At 45.1% G+C, this 6,655-nt stretch overlaps 1 protein-coding gene across 1 annotated transcript in view; it reads right to left on the bottom strand.

The window, feature by feature from the left end:
• RAPGEF6 (Rap guanine nucleotide exchange factor (GEF) 6) overlaps positions 1-6,655 on the bottom strand; it is a 57,129-nt gene that overhangs the window by 43,135 nt on the left and 7,339 nt on the right. The gene's annotated exons all lie outside the window — the stretch shown is intronic.

Here is a 6,655-nt window from a genome sequence, read left to right on the forward strand (position 1 = left end):
AGGGAAAGAACACTGTATCACAGAATCATAGAAATACAGATTCTCTGATAAAATGTACATACCTCTACCACTTATAAATAGAAAAATTATATACTATTCCTTTTAAAAAATAAAAAACTGTTCTGATACAGTGAAAAAGTCCAAAACTACTCTGGCAGAGTCATGTATCACCAAGAACTTGTTCTCGTATTTTCTGAAACCAGAAACAGCATCCCCTCCTTCCAAAAAAAAAGTTGAGGGCACCTCTGACACATGTAACCTAAGTTTGGGTATCAAAATTGGGGGTGATGCTGTGTCACCTGTAATTGTCAAGGACATCCTCTGAGCTCCAAAAACCAGCACAGATCCTTTCTTGTCAAGTAAATTCTGGGAACTGACAACCTACAAGACGATTTTTTTCCCTATCCGAACATCTACGTTCTTCTAGTTTTGTGTATATTTTACTTGCAGAAAAAAGTATAAAATATCCAACCTGTAAATTAATATCAAAGTTCATACGTATCTGAAAGAGGAGAAAGTTGGAAAAGTGAGAGAAAGTTGGAAAAGTGAGATTGCTAAACTTTCACAAACTCCCAGGAAAAAAAAAAGCACCTCCAAGCAGTAGGTATAAAATAGCGAACTTGATCCAAATACAAAGGAAACACAACACTTTGAAGCCTATGTTTAGGCACCAAAAAGTTTCACAGGCTAGGGGGAGGGGAAAAAAAAAAAAAATCTATTTTCAGGATTTGAGAACAGCAAAAAGGTCAAACCGCTCAGCTGACAAAATTCAATCCAGTGGCCAAAAGGTACATTTGCTCTCTGTCAGCACACGGGGGAAGAGCTGACGTACGCCGAGCTGTGACCTCTTCAACGGCAACAAAGTGAAGCAGGAAAAGTCAAGATTTAATTCTGGCTCGGGAGCATCAGCTGGTTGCTTTTAACCAGGACACGTTTGGGTACCACGCAGAGAAAAGCCCCAGCCAGCTGCTAGCGGACACGGGGCAGAAAGTGTCCTTATCCTTAAATCCTGCGGCGACGGGGCCATCGGTTCCATAGCCCCCGGGTGCCGACGAAGGATGCTGACCGGCTTTTCACGCCGCACGGTGACACCTCTGCAAACCCACCAGGAAAACCACTCTTGAAAACTCCAGGAGTTTTAGTAAATTCTGGAACAAATCAACCCAGAGAGATTCATCACCCCGAGCTGACAAGGCTCCTTAGCTCCAGCTTCCACCACATTTCTGTCCGTCCACGAGAAAGTCTCACATGGACTGTGATCAGATAGATGCAAGGAAATCAAATTTAAACTCCCTGCTATCCAGGTTCATAATGATTTTCAAACTTTCCGAACAGACCAACCAAGATTCCATGGGATTTCCCAGGAGAAGAAGGGCAGATGCCTGCTCTCTACCCCAAACCAAAGCCCGTTTTGGCTGAGAGACAGGGACACACACAGGCACACGCTGCCACGACAGCTTTCCTTCTCTAATTTAGTTTAAATTTTGCCATTCTCGTGATGAGGGCTGTTCTATATACCCAGGTTGAGAAGCAGAGCTCTCAGAAGACGCTGCGTACTTTGCGCGCCATTTGCACAGCCCCTCGCTGAAGCCCAACGGGGAGGAGGACCCGCCTTCCCAGAGGAGTATTTCTCACCAACTCATTCATCGCTTCGAAGCCATCTTCAGTCCCCCTGCCAGCACTCCCATTCATTTCCATCACCCATAAAGCACAAGGTGCTCCTGCTGGACCCCGCAGTACGTTCTGCTAAAAGACATTTAACGCAGGTTTGATGCAAGGAAACCCCGCAGTATCTCTTTAAATTTCAGAGAGAGTTCAGGTTTATTTGAGATGAGTGACCTTTAAAGTGCTGCTTGCCACTCTACTCAATCTCCCCAAATAAATCACAGCTTCTGCCTTTTCTATGTCGTTTTTATTACCCAAAGTGATTGTTCTTTCTGTCAGAGCTCACTAAGCAGCAATACGTGGGTAGGATGTTTCTGTAACAACGTGACAGGGGACACAGGAAGGACTTGCTGGATGCGGCTGTCAAGTTGCTCAAAGTACTCTAACGTTGCCTTAACTAAAGAATTTTCATTAATTATTTGACTATATTATTTTTTTTGTGGAAGAAACCTAGAAACCCTTGTTACAATTGCATCAATATTTTGATGGAGGTTCAAAATAGCAGCGTCCACCTATGTCCACGTTAGAGGCTTTCAGGTGCAGGCGTACATACCTGCAGAAGATCATCGGAGAATTCTGTGATTATCTTTTGCCCCAGCAGCCACAGATAGGAGAACCCCAAACCCCCTCTGAAATTCTGATAAGCACAGCAAAAGTCTGCTCACTTGTCACTTTAAACCAGAACGATTTTTTTCACAAGGAGGGATAATCTGGAGTTCAGATATGGGCGCATCCGACCTGCTGGCACAGCCAGTCCCTGCCTCGGCATCAGCACATCCTTGTGACTGACCTTTCCCAACAAAGGGATATTTAGCACCAAAACCCCCCGCTGAAACCCTGACTGCAGGTCAGAGCTGGATGTGAGAGGAAGCTAAGGAAGTAGAAGTTACAGTCTGTGCAACCACCTCCAGTTCTGCCTTCCCACCGGGTCAGAACACAGTTGGCGACTACACTGAAAAAACCTTCATCAACAAGCTACTGTGAACTGCTTTTTGTTAAATACCTGTGAGATCTCTGAAGGTGATGCACGGGGTTCTCCCTGTCCCACTCATCAACAAGCTTCATCAACAAGCTACTGCAAACTGCTTCTTATGAAATACCTGTGAGATCTCTGAAGGTGATGCACGGGGTTCTCCCTGTCCCACTCATCAGAACACAGACAATGCTGGCAAGAGGGGAGGTGAGGGCAGGAGATGTGAGGGCATAAAAGTCAGTTCTGGGGAGCAGTTAATAAAACTTGATATACACAGAATACCAAATCCTACCCACAACCACCCTGAAAATACCCGCGAGGTGAAGAATCCACGAGGTCCAGCAGAAGCTTGGCTTTGGCCACTGATTTTTTGGGTGCAGCCACTCAGGACTGAACCAAACGAAAAAGAAAAAAAAACCAAAAAACAGGGAAACTCCACAAACTCTAAACACGCAACTCAACCAGAGAAATTCTGAAAATCTCTACAAACCTGAAAGTTCTCCTGCCGTACAATGCAATGCAAAAGCTTGCATTAAAAAAAAAAATAAAATAAAAAATGAAGAGTAGCACACATAAGTGCTATTTGTTCTATCCAGACAGAAAGAACACTTAAGTCTTGCCCATGTTGTAGAAGACAAATTGCACCGAGGCACTGATTTATAGGTTTGAAAGGAGGCAGAGCTGGGAGCAGCAGAGGGACTGGACCCAGCAGAGGGACATGAAAACACAGCAACAGGACACTGTAAAAGCAACGAAGAACAGAAGAGAAGAATATCTGCTCCCATTTGTCCCAGGTTGGCATCCAGGATGGTCCCTGGGATGGGTGTGGAGAAGCCAGTGGACATCTGGGGTAATGGATGAAACCCAGGGAGGTTGTGGCGAGGAGATGAAGAAGCAAAATGAGGAGGGAGGAACCAGAAGAGGACACAGACCCTACGACATCCACCACTGCCCAAAGGTGTCCCAGGGGAAATCAGGGCACGTGTGGGGCCACCTGGACCCTTGGTCTGAACCAGTACAGACATGCTTTGGTTTGCTGAAATGATCAGATGAAAATGGCTCAAGACGAAAGAAGAACCAGCCAGACTCAGGAAGATCCAAAGGAGGGCCACAAGTATGATCGAAGAGCTGGAGGATCTGCCTCATGAGGAAAGACTAAATGAGGTAGGTCTCTTCTCCTTGGAGAAGCAGCAGCTCAGGGGGACTCCGTCACAGAATTCCAGTATTTAACGGGCAGCTACAAAGAGGACAGAGGCTCCTTCTTCACAAGGAAAAGGGGAAAACTTGTACTGTTTCCCCAAGAGAGGCTCCATCTTGATTATTTTTATTATTTATTGATCTCTTACTGTGAGATCAATCAATCACTGGAACAACTTCCCCAGGGACACGGTGGAGCTCCCTCCACTGGAAGTTTTCAAGATGGGGCGCTAGATAACCACGAGGCTCCCTTTCCGGAAAGGACCAACCTTGGTGCCAACTGGCACTGCTGCAGAGTTCCTAAAATCTCGGGAATTATTCTGCTTTTCTGCATCTGATGAGTATTGGAAGTGAATCAATCAACGTTCATCTCACTTCCCATTGAATAACAGGAAGGTAACACTCTTCAGTTTAACTATTTCACTACACTTTCATCACTAAACCACCCCAACTTACAGCAGTAATTCTCCGCCACAGCCACAAAACACTTTGCAACGATTACGACAGCGCTGAACGTCTACAAGTAATTTTATTTTCAAGCTTTCCGATGCAGTAGACTGAATTGCATCTGGCTTGATCTCATCTGAGAATATCTCATTTTCAAGACATCCCAGCTTGAGGTGTCCAATAACCCAAGATGGAGGCAGGACAACAAAAATTGCCACGCTACTGCAACACGTACTGCAACAGAGATTTCCTAGCCAACGCTGATTTTCTAAATTCATAACTAATCCAGCTACGCAATAGCATTTCTATCTATACTTGTGGCAACGCACGCTATACAAGAAGCGATTTGCCAACTTTCTCCAGGTCTTATGTCTGCAATCTTGAAATTAATTGGAGTATAGATGGTGTATCTCACAAGCTAACAGACCATTTGTACAGGCCTGAGTGCGTCGGCAGTGACATTTACTTCCTACGTAAACACCGCTTACTCGCAGCAGTGAGGTCACACAGAATGCCTGGGAATTTAATTAAAAGCTAATTTTGCTGTAACAGATTTTTAAGATTGCACATGCTCTGTACACCAGAGCAAATTACGGGATCTCTGACGAGGTGACCACCTACCAACTCTTTTGAGAAGCACACTAGAAATAATTGCCGGCCTGAGGGCAACTTTCCTTGACGTGCTCCCGGGAAGGTTTTGCTAAAAGTTGAAGCTCTAGAAAAGTCATTGTAGAGTTTAGATGGAGAGAAAAACAAAAACAGAAGTCACAAGTGAAGTTATGTCATAGGAGAGCTAAATAGAGACTTTTGTCTTTCTACTCCCCATTCTTTCCAGAGAAGGGATCCAGAAGAACTTCTTTTGGCACAGGGACCACGCTCCTCACTCTGTATTTCCTATGTAACTGATTTTGGATTTGCTGGTATCTTTCCTCTACGGAAAAGCCACACTTGTGCCTTTGTGCCACAAGTTTTGAAAATAATTATCAATGTTTTTCCCTGGAACAGTTTGGATAGCCAGAAGACACACGCTGAAAGGGCACAGGAAACACGCATTTGCAAAACACACCTGACAGATGGACACAAGACCTATGAATTATCTTGTTCTTCATGTAGAACAAAGCACAGGCCACACATTTTTCCTGGTGTGTAGCGTCCATTACAATCTCAAACTAACAGCAAGAAAATGGGCAATAGGGAAGCAGAAGTTTCGCCTCCATCTTTATGTGACACTCCTTGATAGCAAAGTTTTTCTTTGGTTTTCCTCAGTCCCTGCATGGATGGTTACAACCGATCGATCTAGTCTGGACACAGTAAAAGCATCAGCCTCCGAGGGAACAGTCTGTCCTTTTATAGGCTGTGTAAGCACATTTGCTGTCCTTGGTTTTACAGATTGTCAGTAACCTTATACCTTATTTGCTTTTCTGAAGTCCCCTGAAACGTTGCCAGCAAGAGTAATATTCCGAAACAAGGCCGGGTTTATTTCCACGGGACTTGCGAGGACGAGCTCGGCGCAGCCCCGCAGCGTCACCGTAAAAACCGACACGCACCACGACACCAACCCAACCACGGCCAGCTCTCAAGCTCCAAGCCTAACAACCCCAATTTTAAGGCACAGATATTTATTATTCTGTTAATTGCTCAAGGTTTTCCATTAAGAGGTTTTCGCTGTTTTAAGATGGAACCCATTAGCACACCCTCGGAGAGTTAACTGCGATTACACTCGGTAACCTCTGAGCTTTAGGAAGTGCTTCTGCCCAGCCTCCATCACACTCAAGTGGGTTAAGGGCAGCAATTTTGCTTTCTCAGATGATAGAGAAAGCTTAGACTGTTACAAACTGACTGTTAAAACCGGCAGGTCTGCCTTCAGTTTTAAAAATTAAATTAAAAAGAAGACCACTTGCTCAAGAGCTGAACGGGACCCGCAGTGCTCTGAACTCTCTGCCAGCTCCCAGCCTCTCCTCAGTCACTACATCCTTCCATCCCCTTCAAACACCATTTTCCCGTTGCTGCCCTTGATTCAACCCCTTTCACACAGTTAATGCCAGAAGGAATCAGCTCTGCCCATATCTCTGCCTTTCAATTCCCATTCGCACTTCCAGTCTTCAGATCCCCTCCGTTTTCCGACAAGCCCGCCGGGAGCCTTCCCCTTTACTTTGCAATCCCGATACCTTTGTGATTTCCTAGAAACCAAAGCCCTGAGCCAGCAGAAGGAGCTGGCAGGACAGGTTTCCTGCACAGTTCACTGGGAACACCTTAACTGCAGACACGGAGTTCCAACACGTTATTCCAGGTGCTTCCCTTCCTCTGGCATAACAGCTGCCACAATCCATAGCTGATTTATTTTAAATCGAAGACCTAGTAAAAAAAGCTCTA

Source organism: Apaloderma vittatum, unplaced genomic scaffold (assembly GCF_000703405.1).
Source record: "Apaloderma vittatum isolate BGI_N311 unplaced genomic scaffold, ASM70340v1 scaffold6246, whole genome shotgun sequence".
NCBI lineage: Eukaryota > Metazoa > Chordata > Aves > Trogoniformes > Trogonidae > Apaloderma > Apaloderma vittatum.